Source organism: Lipotes vexillifer, unplaced genomic scaffold (genome assembly GCF_000442215.2).
Source record: "Lipotes vexillifer unplaced genomic scaffold, Lipotes_vexillifer_v1.1 scaffold680, whole genome shotgun sequence".
Lineage (NCBI taxonomy): Eukaryota > Metazoa > Chordata > Mammalia > Artiodactyla > Lipotidae > Lipotes > Lipotes vexillifer.
The window spans coordinates 1,460,017-1,479,444 of NW_006780838.1; the positions used below are offsets into that span (position 1 = coordinate 1,460,017).

Here is a 19,428-nt window from a genome sequence, read left to right on the forward strand (position 1 = left end):
CCGCGGAGCGGCTGGGCCCGTGAGCCATGGCCGCTGAGCCTGCGCGTCCGGAGCCTGTGCTCCGCAACGGGAGAGGCCACAGCAGTGAGAGGCCCGCGTACCGCAAAAAAAAATATAAAAATAAAATAATGTGGGGAGGAAGGTGGACAGGAGTGTAGATGGGGAAAAAAAGGCCAAATATCGATCATTATTAAACCTGAATAATGGGTACATGGAGTTTATTATAGTATTCTACTTTTGTATATATATGAAATTTTCCATAAGAACAAGTTTTAAAGGAATAAATAAATAAAACTCCATGTCCTTTCTGCTGCATTATACTGAATAAGCATAAGTGATTGAAAAAGTAATCAAACTATAATAAGAATAAATTTAAGATTTTGCAGTCAGTAATCATGTTCCAGGTACTCTGCTAAGCTCTTTACACATATTTCCTCATTGAAACCCCAGTAGCCCAATAGGCAGATAGGAGAAGTGATAAAAAGAAAACTGTTTTAGGAGAAACATGTTAAGTTCATGTTATATGTTAGTCAATATCAAAAAAAAAAAAAGCTTAATTGTCATCTTCAAAATAAATGCATGTGATTGTATAGCTATAGGTGGTACTGAACAAGGATTTATTTAGTGACAGGCTGTGTCTTTCCTTAGGCTCTAAAGGTCTAGCCATTTAATGATAAGCAAAATGCTGATGTCATAAATAGATGTAAGCAGTCCTCATTCTAGCATCCCAGGAAGATTAATCCGTGTGATGATCTTTGTTTTCCTTCCCATACTATCTGATCAAGAACTAAGTGAAGAACTTTCCAACAAGCTAATGCCGGGGCCACCCTTTGGCTTGATTAGGGAATAAATTATAGGTCATATTATATGGTGATGTTATAAGTCTCATGATCACATCCCATTCATTCTTACAGTGATCTTTGCTTTCTATCTGGATGTAGGATCCCAGGAAGCTTTGACATTAATAAAATATGTAATTGAGGTTAAAGATGAGGTTTAAATTGTCCAACTTTTTTTTTTTTTTTTTTTTTGGCTGCGTTGGGTCTTCGTTGCTGTGCGCGGGCTTTCTCTAGTTGTGGCGAGTGGGGGCTACTCTTGGTTGCGGTGCATGGGCTTCTCACTGCAGTGGCTTCTCTTGTGCATCACGGGCTCTAGGCGCGCGGGCTTCAGTAGTTGTGGCTCACGGGCTCTAGAGCTCAGGCTCAGTAGTTGTGGCGCATGGGCTTAGTTGCTCCGCGGCATGTGGGATCTTCGCAGACCAGGGCTCGAACCCATGTCCCCTGCATTGGCAGGAGGATTCTTAACCACTGCACCTAAATTGTCCAACTTTTGAAACTAGTGGCTTGTCTGTTTGTTAAATGATATTTTTGGCATGTTTGTTGTGCACATAATTACCCCAAATATTTTAAATAGAAAATATAGAAAAGCACAAGAAAATAAAAATCACCTCCAAACTACCACCTAAAATTAACTGGTGTTAAGGTTTCATATATGTCCTTTCAGTCTTTCCCCCGCCCCCATGCTTATATGTGTGTACTTATTCTTTTCCTTTCATAAAATTGGGACCATACAGTATATGCTTTGTTCTTGTTTTATGTTTTTTAAACACCCTTGTTTTTATACACACACACACATACATATATACATACATACATACATCCTTTGGGGGGAAATGTTGCCTTTGTTTTTTGGTGGTCTGGAAAATATTAATTTTAAATGCTACCAGTGACTAATTTTTTGAAAAACATACATAATCTTCTATTCTCAAAGTATCAACATCAGGAGTGAAAGGGGGGAAAAAAAAAATTGACTGTCCCATATTTAAGATGTGAAAATTAGGACTGTTTACAATATGTATTTTCTTTTTCACACAGTTGCATTTTGTTTCTAAATTTACAATAGTTATTTAGAATTAATTTTATAGTAAGTGTTTCCAGTGTTCAGTTTTCACCGTTTTTGTCTTTTTATTCTATGGCTTTTTCCCATTCTTATGTTCTTTACTTTGATTCATCTGTTATTCAGATGCAACATTGTAGAGTTTTTTTCAGCAAAGATAACATGGAGCCTTTTTAAATATGAAGGTGATTTTTGTGAAATACAGTAGTAATATACATACTCAAGCAAAAGGGTCACACAATTCAAAAAAAATATATAGTCAAAGTCACCCTCTAGGGATAACCACTGTTAACAATTTGATATTTATCTTTTTAGACCACTTCTGTGCCCATTGAAACATATTTATAAACATATATACATATATGATCAAAATGATAGTGCGATATACATTCTCTTCCTTCCTTTGTTCTTTTCATTAAACAGTATATCGAGGACATTCTTCATGACTACTTTTTGAAAACTTGTGTTTTGAAAGTGTTCTTATTTTGCCCTTGCACATGAATGGCCACTTAGCTTAGGTCAACTTCTTTCCCCTTTAAAACAATAGCTATTATTCCATTGCATTAATGGTTAGGAAAAATTGGAGAAAAGTCTGGTTTTTCTTCCTTTGTAGGTAAACTTTTTTTTTTTTTTCATACAGCACGGGTAACTTACAACTCTTCAAATCTTGAATTTCAAATTGAGGATTTGTTTAGATGTTGGGGTCTGTACTTTAATTTTTCATGGCACATAATGAGCTCTTTAAATAAGCAGATGCAGTTCTATCTTTAGATCAGAAAAGTTCTCATCTCCCATGTCTTTGATTACTAATCTTGTTTGTTCTTTTCTTCAGTAATTTCTTTTCTCCTAACATGTATATTAGATCTCTGTTCTTTGTCCTGTACATATTTTTCTGTCATCATTTTAATCCCTTTTTGCTTTGCCTCTGCAATCTCGGAAGGTTTCTCAAGTTTTTCCTGTCTTTAATTGGTTCAGATTTTTATAGTGCTGTTTCTACTCTTTACGCTTCTAATTCAGTTCTTAAGTCTGCTGTTGCATTATTCGTTGCCTTACGTTATTTCCCTGTCTTATCCTGTAACGTTTATATTTTTGCCTGCCTTTTACCAAGGTCTCCTTTATCTGTTTTGTTTTATCATCTATTTTTTAGCATACTTCACAGAATCTGTGATTTTAAAAATCCAGTTGTAAGAGTAAAGCAGATACTGTCTCCTTCAGCTAACATTTCCCCCCCAAGTATTCTCTGTTTCTCTCTCTCTTTGCATGCTCTGTTCCCTTTTTTATCTTGCAGACTCTTTTCATAGGCCCCCACTCGTATTTCTACAGTCTGATTCTGGCCTTTTATATTTCTTTGAATAAAGAAAGGTTTACTCAGTTCTGCTATTTTCTCCACAACAGGTTAGGTAGATTCTCACTGGATGCCTTCTTTACCTACAAATATCATTTAGAATCCCCTTCTCAAGTCTAAAACTGGTCGATATGTGTTTGTATTACCAAGTCACCACCCTGAAGCGGCTGGGGAGGAGGCCAGGTGGTGTGCATTCTCAACATATGAATTTATTTTCTACATTTTCTTTCCTGTATATAATGGAGCTACTATACCAGAACGAGTATCCCATGCCCAGTTTCTGTTTCATATAAATGATATAGCAATTTCTGACCTCCTTCCTGGAGCTGTGGCCTACCATGTCAAGAAGAACTTCCACCCTCCGGCCACTTCCCACTTACATTTACTTGGGCCTCTCTGAACTGCTGATTGTGATTTGGTACTGATTTGTAGCAGTGAAGTCTTCCAAGCGGTGTTCTGCATCTGCCCCCATACCCTCACATTTTGTAGTAGGCAGGATAATGCCCTCCCCTAAAGATGGTCCACATCTTATTCTCCAAAATCTGTTAAATAAGTTACGTTACAAGGCAAAAGGGCCTTTGCAGATGTGTTTAAGTTAAGGATATTGAGATGGGAAGATGACCCCAGATTATCCAGGTGGTTTAACGTAATCACGAAGGTCCTTGCAAGGAGGCAGGAGTGTCAGGGTCAGAAGAGGGAAATGTGGCGATGGAACCAGAAGTCCCAGAGAGAGAGAGAGAGAGATTTGGAAATAGTGTGCTGCTGGCCTTGAAGATGGAGGAAGGGACCATAAGCCAAGGAGTGCAGGTGGCCTCTAGACACTAGAAAAGGCAAGGAAATGGATTTTCCCATGGAGCCTCCAGAAAGAGCACAGCCCTGCCAACATCTTGAGTTTAGGACTTCTGACCTCTCAGACTGTAGAATAAATTGTTTTGTTTTAAGTCATTAAATTTGTGGTATTTTGTTACAGCAGCAATAGGAAACTAATTGACCCTTCCAAACTGGAGAATTTTGCCAGGCTCTTCATGGTTTCTTCTCTTGCTGCTTTCTTTTTCTTTTTTAACCTTTTTAATTATGAAATATACGTATGGAAATACGTAAAACCAAAAGACTCATCACAAAGTGAGCAACTGTATTACCACCAAGCATGTCAACAAATAGAGATGAGGGTGATTAATTACCAGTTTCATTCAGCTTATGTTGAAGGTTCTAACCAGTACAGTAAGATAAGATAAAGTACTAAAAAGACGATTATTGGAAAGGGAAAAAAATAAAGCTATCTTTAATTGCAAATAATGTGATTCATATGTAGAAAATAAGGATAAATTATTCAGATTAATAAGCGAGTTTAGCAAAGTTGCTGGATATAAAGTCAGTATACAAAAATCAATTCCACATCTACATACTAACATCAAGCAAAATGAAAATTTTTTTCTTTTAAGTTGCTTTCTTAGGAAGGGAAGCTGTGAATTGGCTCTTAATGACCTGTTTGCAGCTATCCTCTATCCATCTGGCAGTAATTCTTTATGGTTTTCGGCAGATGGATGGCATTTTCCCATTTAATAGCTATTGACGGCTATGCGTCAGGAGCTATTCTAGATTCCGCGGCCTTTGCTGTGAACACAGTAGACAAAGGAGGCATCATGGGGAGTGGGGGATATACTCTGTGTATTCAGTTTGGTCACTTCAGTTGGGATTTTGGAAGTAGAGTTATTTATTAACTCAGAAATGTATGCTTTTTAAGGTTTTTTTTTTTTTATTATAAAAGTCTTTCTTTGTATTACAAAATAGATGTTCATTTAAAGAAATATTAGAAAAATCAATATTAGCAATAAGGAAAATGAAAGATTCCTTGATCTATCTTCTATCCTGGCTGGGTAGAAGGATGGACAGACAGATATAAGTGAAGTTTTTTGCTTTTTAACAGAAATAGAATAAAACTGTATATACTGTTTTGTAATCTACCTTGTTCACTTAGCAATAAATATATCCTGAATATATCTCCATGTTCACTCACAGTGTGAATTTTAATGGCTGCATTATATTAACATGTATGGGCATACCATAATATTTTTAGTCCTTAATCATTAGGCATTTTAGAAAGTTACTGACTTTTCACTTTTGTAAATGATGCCAGCTCAGGCAATCTTTACATATCCATTTTATCAGTTCGTAAGGCAGATTTTTGAGTGGAATTACTAGGTCAAAGAGGGTATGCAGATTTTTAAGCCTTTTGATAGATAATGCCAAATTGCCCTCCCGAAAAAGTTATAGCTGTTTAAACTGCAGAATATCATATCTGTTATCTAGCATCCTCACTAATCATGAATAGTTTGACTTTTTTGTAACTTTGCCAAAGATGGGCAAAAAAACTGGCATCTCATTGTTTTGATTTTCATTACTAATAAGGTTGATTTTCTTTAAGTATTATGCTTACCAATTATATGTATTGGTGTCACATTTTATAAATTACCTTACGTTCTTTGCCTATTTTACCATTAGAATGCTTATCCGTTTTTTTTCTTAATGATTTGTAAAAAGCTTTTTATGAATAACTTTTGAACTTTCTTTGGTTACCCTTGTACAAGAGGTGTTTTATTTTTATACTGAATGAGATAAGAACTTTTGGAAACTTGGAAGGGAGAGCACTCTATTTTTTAGGCAATAAGACATGTATGTTCCTTTGTCACACCATGCTGGATAAGATCTTTTGTTTTCAACTTCCGAATTAGTTTCTCCTTCTTGCACTTCCCTCTCTATCAGTCTGTAGATATCTAAGGAAAAACTGTTTCCAGCAAGATATTTAGAAATGAACTATAAGCTGTATTTATTTCCTTCTCTATTTTGCCTGTTTAATCAAAGGAGCCTTTGATATTGGTATAAACTTAGTGAAAGTTATTCAGTGTTTTGAAAAGTCCTCTGGTTTTATATCTCAAAAAAATAGACTCATTTTTTTTTCTCTTCTTTTTGCCTCTTCTCACTTTAGGTGCAAAAATACTTTGATGGGCCACTTTGTTTGATGACTCATTTCACCAGTGGCCTTTTGGCACTGATCCTTTGTATTGTATATTTCTCTCTGTCTACTCATTGTTGCCCTCCCTCACCTTTTTTTTTTTTTTTTTTTTTTTTTTTTTGCTGTACGCGGGCCTCTCACTGTTGTGGCCTCTCCCGTTGCAGAGCACAGGCTCCGGCCGCGCAGGCTCAGCGGCCATGGCTCACGGGCCCAGCCGCTCCGCGGCATGCGGGATCTTCCCGGACCGGGGCACGAACCCGTATCCCCTGCATTGGCAGGTGGACTCTCAACCACTGCGCCACCAGGGAAGCCCTCCCTCACCTTTTTTGTGCGCTGTCTCTCACCTCTTTACTAATTGTATATAAGTTTTATAGAATTGCTAATTACCACTTCCATTTACTTCAGTCCCTTCAGATTATATCAGTTACTGCCTAATTTATAAATCTAATTCCCCAAATGGGCACTGTTGGCTCAGTTATCTTTAGGCCCATGCTATGGATAGTTCAAGGACTAGGTGTTCTTTTTATTCTAGGATATTGATTCTCACACTTAGCATTCATCAAAACCACCTGGAGGGCTTGTTAAACTTGCTCGGCCCCATCCCCAAGAGTTTCTGATTAGTTAGGAGGAGGAGAGACTGAAAAATTGGATTTCTAATAGGTTCCCAGGTGATGCCAGTGGTCTGGGTTTCACACTCCAAGAACTACTGTGTTTTAGGAATTTGGTGGCTGTTGCAGCCATTAGGCAAAGATTTTGGTCGAGGTAAAAATAATATCTCTGGTATAAGTAGGCTTCCTAATTCTATCTTTAACTCTGGAATGTAGAGCATATTACCTGACATTTCATATACTTTGCCTCCACATATGTTGCCATGTAGTTTTCTGAGGTCTTCAGAAGTTATATTCAGAATGCTAGAAATACATTTATCCTGAATATGTATGAAAAGTTACATGTCTGGCTCTCCTTTCCCAAGAGGACCCAGAGCAAAACAGCTGACTTTTAGTGAGTGCTTATCACGCGCTAGGCACTGGATTATTTTGGTTTGTCTTTTGTTTGTTAATTGAAGTATAGTTGATTTACAATGTAGTGTTAAGATTCTGGTGGCTAGGCACTGTTTTAATGCTTTATATTATTTCATTTAAATTTCACAAAAGCCCAACGGGGCTTTGACTATTAGGAAGAACTTGCCCAGTCTGACACAGCTAAGAATTAAGGAATCAAATCCAAGTCTAGGGCACACACACTTTTTCTTAAATTTATTTATTTATTTATGCTTGCATTGGGTCTTCGTTGCTACGTGCGGGCTTTTTCCTAGGCTTCATGGCATGTGGGATCTTCCCGGGCCAGGGTTTGAACCCATGACCCCTGCATTAGCAGGTGGATTCTTAACCACTGCGCCACCAGGGAAGCCCCTAGGGCACACACACTTAATTGAATATAAGTACAGTAGTAGAGTGGTTGAACAAACACACTGCCCAGTACATACTTCCCATTCTCTTCTCAACTTTGACAGTTCTTCTATTTTCACTGGGAGCTTGATTTCTCACCAGGAGCTTGGGAACTATTGATCTGGTTTAGGGAGATCATCTGATCTCCCATAATAGTTCCTGAGGATGAACAAAGAAGTAAAAGTTCATATGAGGGGAATGGGTGCTCAGATTGAATTTTCCTGCTGCTTTCTCTCTGGGTTGGATGGTCTTCAAATCTTTGAATGCCTTGGGTCCAAAGATACCTGAGTGTCTAGAATATGAGTCTTTGAAAAGACAACTTGACTTATCTTTTGGCAAACCCTTGAGACTGCTCTAAGAGGCACTGAATATATGCACTGGATGAGCGACACTGTATTGGAAGTGTATTCAGGGGCAAAAAAAATCTAAGAGTAGGGGCTTCCCTGGTGGTGCAGTGCTTGAGAATCCGCCTGCCAACGCAGGGGACACGGGTTCGAGCCCTGGTCCGGGAAGATCCCACATGCCATGGAGTAACTAAGCCCGTGCGCCACAACTACTGAGCCCACATGCTCCAACTACTGAAGCCCATGCGCCTAGAGCCCCTGCTCTGCAACAAGAGAAGCCACCGCAGTGAGAAGCCCATGCACCACAACGAAGAGTAGCCTCCTCTCACCGCAACTAGAGAAAGCCCACACACAGCAACGAAGACCCAACACAGCCAAAAAAAAAAAAAAAAAAAAAAAATCTAAGAGTAGTGGAAGTGCAACCTCTAAGGACCAGAAGATCAAGACAGTGCCCTGGATTCCAAGCTTTGCAGGCAGGATTGCTTACAGATGAACAGTGACTCTTAGAGTTGGCTGATGGGGATAACTCACGCATAAAAACCTGAAAGTCAGCGATGTAAGTGTGCCTACCTATTTACATACATCCACAGAAGTAATCTTTGGCTCAAGTAATCTTTGGCTCAATAAATGTAGCCCATAACGAAAAATTAAAATTGAAATTGATAAAGGAAAGATATATGATACTTAGAGAAAAATCCTTGATATTGACATAAACTTCTGCCTCAGAACTTCCTGTCCCACCCTTTTTAATTTTCTTTACTAATGTAGTCCTTCATATCTGTAAAATAATATGTATTTTTACTTCATAATTTTAGATATGTGAAAAAAATTTTATTTAAAGTTCATACCTTCACTTTTATTAATCAATTTATTGATATGTAACCTACATACAATGAAATCATACATTTGAATGCACTGATGTATGTATGCACCTGTGTAAGGACCACCCCAATCAAGATACAAAATATTTCCATCTCCCCCAAATATTCCCAAATGCCTCTTTGCAGTTAATCTCCCTCATCCACTCCCCACCCCAGGCAACCAGGCATCTGTTTATTCTCATTATAGATTAGTTTTATATGTTCTAGAATTTCCTATAAGTGGAATCATACATTTATGTTTTGTTCTTCCACTCAGCATAATTTCTATGAGATTGATCCATGTTGTTATGTTTTTCCAGCAGTTCATTACCTTTTATTAATTAATAGTATTCCATTGTATGGATATATCTCAGTCTGTTTATGCATCCACTTGATCATGGCCATTTGGGTTGTTTTTATCTTTTAGGTGTTGTGAATAAAGATGCTGTAAACATTAATGTACAGTCTTCTGTGGACAAATTTTTTCATTTCTTTGGGGTAAATTGCTAGAAATAGAATTTTCAGTTATATGATAATTATCTGTCTGACTTTAAGGAAACTACCAAACTATTTTCCAAAGTGATTGCACCATTATACTCCCACTAGCAATGTATGAGAGTTCCAGTTGCTTCACATCTTTGCCAATATTTGCTATTTCTAGTTTTTATGATTTTAGCCATTCTAGTGTATCTTATTTTAATTTTAATTGGCATTTTCCTAACTAATGATGAGCATCTTTTCATGTGTTTATCAGCAATTCATAGATCCTCATTTGGGAAGTGTCCAAATCTGTTGCCCATTTTTAATTAATTAATTTATTTTTATTAAAAAAATTTTTACTTGATTTTAATTTAATTAATTATTTATTTTGGTTGAACCAGGCCTTAGTTGCGGCCAGCAGGCTCCTTAGTTGCAGCTCACCGGCTCCTTTAGTTGTGGCACGTGTGCTCCTTAGTTGCAGCTCGCAGGCTCCTTAGTTGTGGCATGCGAACTCTTAGTTGTGGCATGCATGTGGGATCTAGTTCCCTGACCAGGGATCGAACCCACATCTCCTGCATTGGAAGGCGGATTCTTAACCACTGTCCCACTGGGGAAGTCCCGCCCATTTAAAAAAATTGTTTTCTAATAGAGTTGTAAAACTCCTTTATATATTCTGGACAAAAATCCTTGTGAGATTTTGTCCTGTGAATATTTTCTCTCAGGGTGGCTGGCTTTTTTTTTTTTTTTTTTTTTAACAGAATCTGGAAGAACAAAAGTATTTAATTTTGATGAAGTTCAGTTTTTCAGAATTTCTCTTTATGGTTAGTGCCTTTTCTGTTTTAAGAAGTCTTTGCTTTTGTCATCTTAATTATACCCCTTTTAATTTTTTCCCCCCCAGTGGTTGTTCTAGTGCTAACAATTTGCATCTTTAGCTTTTCAGAAGATATTTAAGGTCAGTATTGTACTTTTTTACACTTCATACCTTATGCTTCCCGTTTCCTGCTTCACACTTTACAGATGTAATAACCTTAAAACAGCATAATTCCATTTACCGTTCCCTCTTGTTTTGCGCAGTTGTCTTCTCTTTTACTTATCATGTTATAAATCCTATCATACCATGTTATTATTTCTACTTGAACAGTTAGTTGCCTTGAAGTAAATTACAAACAAAAAGAAAACATAGACTTTTATATTAATCTACTTATTTAATGGTGCTCCTCGTTCTTTTTAGTAGATCCAAGTTTCCATCTGGTATCATTTCTCTTGAGCCTACAGGACATAAGCAGGTTGGCTGGTAACAAATTCCCATAGCCTTTCTTTATCTTAAAATGTCTCTATTTCTTTTTTCTTTTTTTTAATCTTTGTTTTTGAAGGTTTTTTTTTTTTAACTGAATAGAGTTCTAGATTGAAGCTTTTTCTTTCATCATCTTCAAGATGTACTTCTTCTATTACCTGATACCTATTGTTTTCTCATGAGAAATCAACATTCTTTTGCCTCCCTATGTAATGCATCTTTTTGGAGAGCTGCTTTGAATATTTTCTTTTTATCTTTTGTTTTCAGAAGTTTAATTGGGATGTGCATAGGTGTAGTTCTTTTTACATTTATCCCGCTTGATGTTCACTGATCCTCTCAGAGCTGTAAGTTGCTGTTTTTTAATCAAACTTGGAGTGTCTTTCAGACATTTTTTTCTTACCCCAAATACCCTCTCTTCTCTTCCCAGAATTCGAATTATGTGTATGTTAAACATTTTTGTATAATCTCACAGATGTGTGAAGCTCCATTTATCCTCAGTGATTTTTCTCTCTAGTCTTCAGATTACTTACTTTCTATGGTCTGTCTTCAAGTTTACTGATTCTTTCTTCTGCCATTTTCAATACACTATTAAATTTATCCAGTGAACCTTTAAATTTAATTATTTCTTTTCAGTTCAAGAATTTCTACTTAGTTCATTTCCCTAATTTCCTTTTCTCTACTGACATTTCCTATTTGTTTACTCATTAAGACCATATTTTCCTTTAATTCTTTGAACATCTATCCCATTAATATTTTGGACATATTTATTAAAATAGCTGTTTTAAAGTGTTTGCCTGCCAAATTCAACATCTGGGCCATCTCACATTTGATTTCTATTGAATATGGATTGCATTTTACTGTTCCTTTGCGTCTAGTGATTTTCGTTCAGAATCACTGGACCTTGTGGATAATTTGTTAAAGAGATTCTGGACCTTGTTACCTTCCTCTTTTTTTTTTTTTTTTTTTAATTTTAACAGGCAGTTATATTAGTGCTTGATCATCTTAGATTTGCGTAGGCTTGGCTTTTTACACATTATTAGTGCAGCTATGTAGAAATCTAGGATGTTTCCCAAGCCCCAGTAACTTGGTAATAGTCAATTTCCAAGCCCCAACGCCCCTGCAGATTTGTCTTAGGCTGGGTTTTAGGAACAATTAATGTAGATTCAGATTAGGTCTAACTCGAGGGTGTGGCCTCTCTGGAGTCTCAAATGGTTGTCAAAGATGTTAACAAGGTATTAAAATCTCTTCACTCTGGCAGTGATGGAACTTCAACTGCCTCATCCCTAGGCAGTGTTCTTCCCCTAGCATTGCTGGACCTCTGGCAGCTCTCTTTTCCACTCTTAACTCTGTAGCAGCTGCCATCTGGTAAGTTCTGGTCATCTTGGCCTGCATATGTACAGTCTAGCCTTCGCCTGCTTGTGCACTGAGGATTCTCACGTGTACTTCATGCCCTTTCTTTGCACAACTTCTTTCTGTTCATTTCCTTACTCGCAGATTCAGCCCCTTCAGCTGCCTCAGATTCTGTTCTCTGTCTCCTTAGCTCAGCAGGATCACCATAATATCCTTGGGATTCAGCTTTCTGTGTCAAAGTTGCAGAATTATCCCTAAGCAGAGGACGGAGTGATTACAGGCTCATTTCATGAGTTTCTGTTCTCTCAGGGATCACTGTCCTGCACTGCCTGTTGGGCACTGCCTAAAAACAGTTGCCTTATATAAAAACAGTTGCCTTACCATCGTAGTCAGAAAAAGAAGGTGGACTGTCTACTTTTTAATTACAAAAGTAATTCATGCTCTCTGCAATAATATTAAAATAATATAGAACTACAGAAAATAAGAATACAAGTCCCTCCCTTCCAAAGATGATTGCTGTTAAGAGTTTGGTAACCAAGTATTAATTTTTCTAATAAATTTCAAATACATGCCATGTATACATTGCCTTTTCTTTTTTTTTTTTTTTCTTTTTTTTTTTGCTTAATATACCTTGGAACTGTTTCTAAATCATAACATATAAATCTACACCGTTCTTCGAGTTGCATCATGTTTCATTGTATAGGTATAATTTATCCATCTGTCTTTCAGATGATACTTATGTCCAATTTTTGTTATTACAAACAGTGCTGAAATGAACTTCCTTGTGCTTAAATCTCTGTATGTTTACAGGACTGTTTCTGTGGAATAGATTCCTACAAGTGGAATTGCTTTGTCAAAAATATACATGTTTACTGCTTTGACAAATAATGCCAAGTTGCCCTTCAAAATGATCATACCAGTTTACACTCCCATTCACAGTATACAAGTTGTTTCTTCATATTCTCAGCAGTACTGTTTATTATTATATTTTCAATTTCTGCTAATCTTCTAGGTTTAAAAAAGTATCCCACTTTAACTTGTATTTGTTTGCTAGTGGAATAAAGAATCTTTCTGTATATGTATTGCATGTTTATATTTCTTCCTCTCTGACTTGCACATATATATATTTACGGCCTTGTCCATTTTTGTGCTTTTTTATTATATACTTTTTGATATGTAGGAGTTCTTAATATACTATAGATAGTTTTATATGTTGCAATATTTTCTCCTGGTTTGTAGCTTGTTTTATAATCTTGTTTATATTTTTTACAATGTATGACTTAAAGTTTTTATAGAGTCAGATCTGTCTGTCTTTTCCTATGTGACCTCTGGGTTTTCTTGTTATGCTTTCTTCATCTTGGTACACATCTATTATTGTTCTTGTTAACTGTTTAACATGACCTAAAAAGAAAGGTTTGTGATTAGCAAGATGCACTGTGATCTACCCAGGCCTCTATTGGAATTTTGGCTGTATAATAGGAACCGCCACTTTTAACTGCTCCAAATATTCCAGAATTGCAGTCATTTAGAACAAAGGCTTTTGAAGGTTTGATGTTTGTGTGGACAGTTTTTTTGTGATATCATTATTGTCAGTGACAGGAAAAATGAATCTTTAGCTGCCTAAGAAAAAAATCCAAATGTTTCTTAACTACCAGTAAACTCAGAAATAACCAGATGAAATAATGTAAAACCTCATTTGTAGTGAATGCTTATCTAGCAATAGTTGGTTTTTTTTATTTGGGCGGTTTTTTTTTTTTTGCTCGGGGACACAGCCCCCTCTAAAGTGAAGAAGAGAAAAATGAGAAACTGTTCTTAATTCTAGAGTGCAGTGGAAAACGTGGTTTTCATATGTGCAGCAAAAAGCTTTGGAAGGTTGGAATTGCACAATGAGTGTAGGTTGAGCAACTGCTTAACAAGGCATCCACATTGGGGGGGTTGTCCTTTGCTCTTGTGCAATTAGGGAACTCCAGAGCTGCCTGAATAGGGGATTTCCTTTTCTTTCTTACATGCCATTTAAAAACTTTACTTTTTCCCTCCTTTTCAGTGTTCTTTTTACTTTATTCTCTCAAATTCTTAGTTGTGGGGTTTTTTTCCTGTTTTTTTGATGTTGTTGTTGCTGTTGTTGTTTTTGGTTTTTTGTTTGTTTGTTTTGTTTTGTTTTGTTAGGGAAGAGATTAATTAGCCAGACATTCACGTGTCCCTCCCTCTGTGACTGTGACTAGAAGTAAGCCTGGGCCTGATTCTGCAGATGGTGGGAGGATGGTTACTGATGGCTTAAGGATTTCTAGTTCAGCTTCTTCTCACAGTTGCCATACTCAGCTGGTTCTGAGTATTTGAAATATGGATTACTGATCAGCCAGCATTCCTTGATTTCTTAGTACTAGAATTTTGCAGACTTTGTAATGAGTTTTCAGAGGTTTTTTGCCTGCTTTGCTTTTAATGGTGACTGACACCTCCTGATGATGATCAGCTGCAGCCTTTACTAGACAGTAAAGCCAAACTTTAAGCTTGAAAGCATAGGAGCCAACCAATAAGAGCCAGAGCTGTATAAGACTTGTTTCTCTCTTGGCAAAAGTAAAGCCCTTGTTTTCTCCCTTCTTCCCTTTAGCCTACTCAGCCACACTCATGTTAGATGGTACTTAGTGAGCGTGCTCCTTATTCTGATTTTCTCACCCCCCCCCCTTACCTTTGTGCTGGGGGTATTGGAATCTCTTCACTCTCAACTTTGCTGTGTTCCAGAGGACCAGGAGAGGTAGTTGGGTCAGAGTGCCAGAAAAGCAGAAGTTAAGTATGTGGATTTCATAGCCGCATGTATGAGTGTTTGTGGGGCAGGGAACTTCTAATGGAAAACATTTGTGTTGCATCGAAAACAGAGCGAGGCCTGGTTAGAGTCTGTCTGCTCTGTCAGTCTGTTCCCTACCAGCACTAGTCATTGTTCTCCTGGGAGTCTCAGGCGTATTGTGGTTTCTTCTGCTCTCGCTAGTCCCTAATCTTGCCAGAGTTTTTGTGTCACGGGTGGCCCCATTCGCAGTTTGGAGTGAGACTGCAAGGGTGGTGACTAATGGCTTTGAAGGTACTCAAGCCCACATATTGGCTTGGAGACCCTTTTTAGGGTGACCCTGAGGAGAGGGAAGGGTCTCCAGCACAGACAGTGGGATAAGCATGCTTAGACTCATACAGACACCTTTTTAGTCCCTGCTCTTACTGCTAGCAAAGCACAAACCAGAAGAATGGAGACCGGAGGCAAAGGCTTGCTGTTTGGGCTTGCCATTTCATTTGTAAATACTCGTAAGGGATGCACCTGGGAGCCTCTGACAGGCTGATGTCAGTAAGGTTGTGTGGCTGGATCCCCTTTGGGAAATACAGAAGAGAAAGTGCTAATTTCCCTGAGGATAGTGTCACTCCAAGATCAGGAGGGACCTGTAACTTGAGCTGTTTCTTTTTATCCCCTCCAGACCCTCTGAAATTCACATTTGTTCATCATTTTGTAAAAAGAAAGAAAACAATAAAAAAGAAGCAGCTCAGAGTTTTCTGGGTCCCCAAGAAGGCACTTCACCAATGTGGTTTTCACATTTTCAGGTTTTTGGCTGGTGAATAAGATTGAGCAGAAATGCTCCTTCCCCTGATAACAATACATTCAGATGCAGGATCAGGAGCGTGTGGATTAAAACCAGACGGTGGATGATTAATATTTTTGCTTATAGAGGTAGACATGGCAGCTTCCTCCATTTAAATGAAAAAGCCCTTTCTCTGCATTTGTATGTGTGCATATATGCTTACATGCCGGTGCTCTTCGAAGGTGGGAGCTAAGAGAGTCTAGCTTAGTTATCGTTTCCAAGTACCAATTCCTTCCTCTCGCCTGAAGCACCCAAGAAGCAGAGGTGTGAAGGTAAGCCACTAAAATGAAAGTGGGAATATGTTCTCTTCTCCAGCCTAACTGCTTTCACAGCTCTCCACGTACTGCTGTAACACACACCTTTATCCACTCGACCTTCTCACTCCCTGTGGTCCTATGACCACATTATAATAAGAGGTATAATATATTTTTTAACATCTTTATTGGAGTATAATTGCTTTACAATGGTGTGTTCGTTTCTGCTGTATAACGAAGTGGATCAGCTATTCGTATACATATATCCCCATATCCCCTCCCTCTTGCATCTCCCTCCGACCCTCCCTGTCCCACCCCTCCAGGTGGTCACAAAGCACCGATCTCCCTGTGCTGTGCGGCTGCTTCCCACTACCTATCTGTTTTACATTTGATAGTATATATAAGTCCATGCCACTCTCTCACTTCGTCCCAGCTTGCCCTTAAGACGTATACTCTGTCTTTCAAAATATTGCACCTTTGGAGATGCCCATAATTTCATTATTAGATCATAATGATATAAAAAGATACTTTATTATTACAGGTGTACTTTAAGTTTTTTAACTTCACTCACTGACAACAAGACAAAGATTTCTTGAGAATACTTGTAATTAGGCCTTGGCAGGTATTTGTTTACTATTTTAGAAAATATATTTGGGGATTTATTTTTATGAGGTTCTGTGCTCGTTAACCCATTTACGCCAAGAGACCTCCAGTTAGCTTAAACCTCTGATTTCCCCCATGATTTTTAAACTTGTATACCCTTTGCCCTTTGTAGAAACAGAGACCTCTGCCCAAATGAAACAGGAAATGAAAGGGGAGGAGGAAAACCAAGCTGGGACTTGGTATCTTTTTATCTGCATATGGAAGATGGCATTATCTCCATAACAGTGAAAAGTTTTGGGGACAAAGTGTATAAAGTTGCTTTTATTCCAACAGAAATACAGGTCTATTTTAATGTTGCCTCCAACTTAGGGTGAAAATGGGCTCTGTGTCAGTGCTGTCACACTCTCGTTATATTGCATTCCCCCAGGTAGCACCACTTACAGAATGGAGTGGTGTTCCTGAAGTTCATCCCCTTCCCCAGAGACCAAGATTTGTTTGTTTACATACGTTAAAATCCACTCTTTGTTATACAGTTTTGACAAACATACGGTCATGTAACCACCACTACAAATACCACCACTACAAATAAGACGTAGAGCGTTTTTATCACCCCCAAAATACTCCCTCATGCAACCAACTTCTCCCTGACTCCCAGTGCCTGGCAGCCTCTGATCTGTTTTACTCTCTCTAAGACTGCCTTTTCCAGAATGCCATATTTATTTATTTATTTAAATCTGTTTGTTTAATTAATTTAATTTATTTATTTTTGGCTGCACTGGGTCTTCGTTGCTGCGCGCAGGCTTTCTCTAGTTGTGGCAGGCAGGGGCTACTCTTTGTTACGGTGTGTGGACTTCTCATTGTGATGTCTTCTTTTGTTGTGGAGCACAGGCTCTAGGCACGCGGGCTTCAGTAGTTGCAGCACGCAGGCTCAGTAGTTGTGGCGCACGGGCTTAGTTGCTCCGTGGCATGTGGGATCTTCCCGGACCAGGGCTCAAACCCTTGTCCCCTGCATTGGCAGGCGGATTCTTAACCACTGCGCCACCAGGGAAGCCCCAGAATGTCATATTTAAAAGTCATATAGTAATTAGCTTTTTAAGTTTGGCTTCAGTCACGTAGCATCATGCATTTGAGATTCATCCATATTATTGCCTGTATCAGTAATTCATTTTTGTTGTTGCAGAGTAGGATTCCATTGTATGGATATACCACAATTTGTTTATCCATTTACCAGCTGATGAACATTTGGATTGTTTGCAGGTTTTGGTAATTATGGATAGAACTGCTACAAACATTCCTGTATAGATTTTTTTTTTTTTTTTGCGGTACGCGGGCCTCTCACTGTTGTGGCCTCTCCCATTGCGGAGCACAGGCTCCGGACGCGCAGGCTCAGCAGCCATGGCTCACGGGCCCAGCCGCTCCGCGGCACATGGGATCTTCCTGGACCGGGGCACGAACCCGTGTCCCCTGCATCGGCAGGCGGACTCCCAACCACTGCGCCACCAGGGAAGCCCTCCTGTATAGATTTTTATGTGAACTTGAGTTTTCATTTTTCTTGGGTAAATACTTAGGAATGAATGGATGGGTCATTTGGTAAGCATAGGTTTAACTTTGTTAGAAATTGCCAAACTGTTTGCCAGAGTGGCTGTACCATTTTGTATTCCCACCAGCAACATATGAGAATTCTAGTTCCTCCACATCCTTGCCAGCAGCTGGTACTGCAGTTTTGTTTTTTAAAGTCATTCCAACAGGTATCCCATTGCAGTTTTAATTTGCATTTCTCTATTGGCTAATGATATTGAGCATCTTTTCATGTGCTTGGTAAAGTGTCTTCAAATCTTTTGTCTATTTATAAATTGGAATGTTTGTTTTCTTACCGAGTTGTTTTTTTGTTTGTTTGTTTTTAAATTTATTTTTGGCTGCTTTGCATTTTCTTTGCTGCGTGCGGTCTTTCTCTAGTAGTGGTGAGTGGGGGCTACTCTTCATTGCGGTGCGTGGGCTTCTCATTGCAGTGGCTTCTCTTGTTTCAGAGCACGGGCTCTAGGTGCACGGGCTTCAGTAGTTGCGGCACGCGGGCTCAGTAGTCGTGGCTCGCGGGCTCTAGAGCGCAGGCTCAGTAGTTGTGGTGCACGGGCTTAGTTGCTCCGCGGCACGTGGGATCTTCCGGGACCAGGGCTCGAACCCATGTCCCCTGTCCCCTGCATTGGCGGGCGGATTCTTTAACCACTGCGCCACCAGGGAAGTCCCTTCTTACTGAGTTTTGAGAGGTCTTTATGTATTTTCATTGCAAGTCCTTTGTCAGATATATATGTGTTGCACATATTTTCTCTCAGCCTGTGGCTTGTCTTTTCACTTCAGAGACTAAGGTTTGACTGATTAAATGCTGAGCGCTAGAGGTTTCAGGCTCTCTTGGTAGAAGAAAGTAAGGAAATTGAGACCTTAGTCAGCAGAACGATGTGAGGACCACCCCTTTCGAAGCTGTTTATTTAAAATACCAGAGTGGGGAAAGGGGTGCACCAAGACTGAGTTGTGCAGACAGATGTCTGAAGCTTTCTTTGATTCCTTCTCTCTCTCCTGTCCCCACCTATGATGTGGATTCTGGGCTCTTTACCTTTAGTGGGGTTCTTCAGTTCCTGCTATCACTCCAAACCCATTGAGGCCTCTCCAGCTCCACAAAAACCAACGGAATACCCGAGAGGGCAGGCCAGCTTCTTGCCAGAGTATATTCCAGACTGAAATAGTTTTTGATAAGTAATCATTCCCAAGCCCTAAAGTGATAGCCTCCAAGGAGTCACCCACTTTGAAGAGCTTCTTTCATCTCCAGCTGGACTCTTTTCCAAACAAGCATCGGCAGCGCCCAAGCAGGGCTCTGCCACTCAGGGCTCTGCCATGAGAAGCAAATTGGCAGCAACAGACAGCCCCCTGAG

General features: G+C 38.9%; 1 protein-coding gene across 1 annotated transcript in view; it reads left to right on the plus strand.

Annotated features, from left to right (window-relative positions):
* Nucleotides 1-19,428, plus strand: part of SMG6 (SMG6 nonsense mediated mRNA decay factor) — a 242,306-nt gene that overhangs the window by 124,882 nt on the left and 97,996 nt on the right. The gene's annotated exons all lie outside the window — the stretch shown is intronic.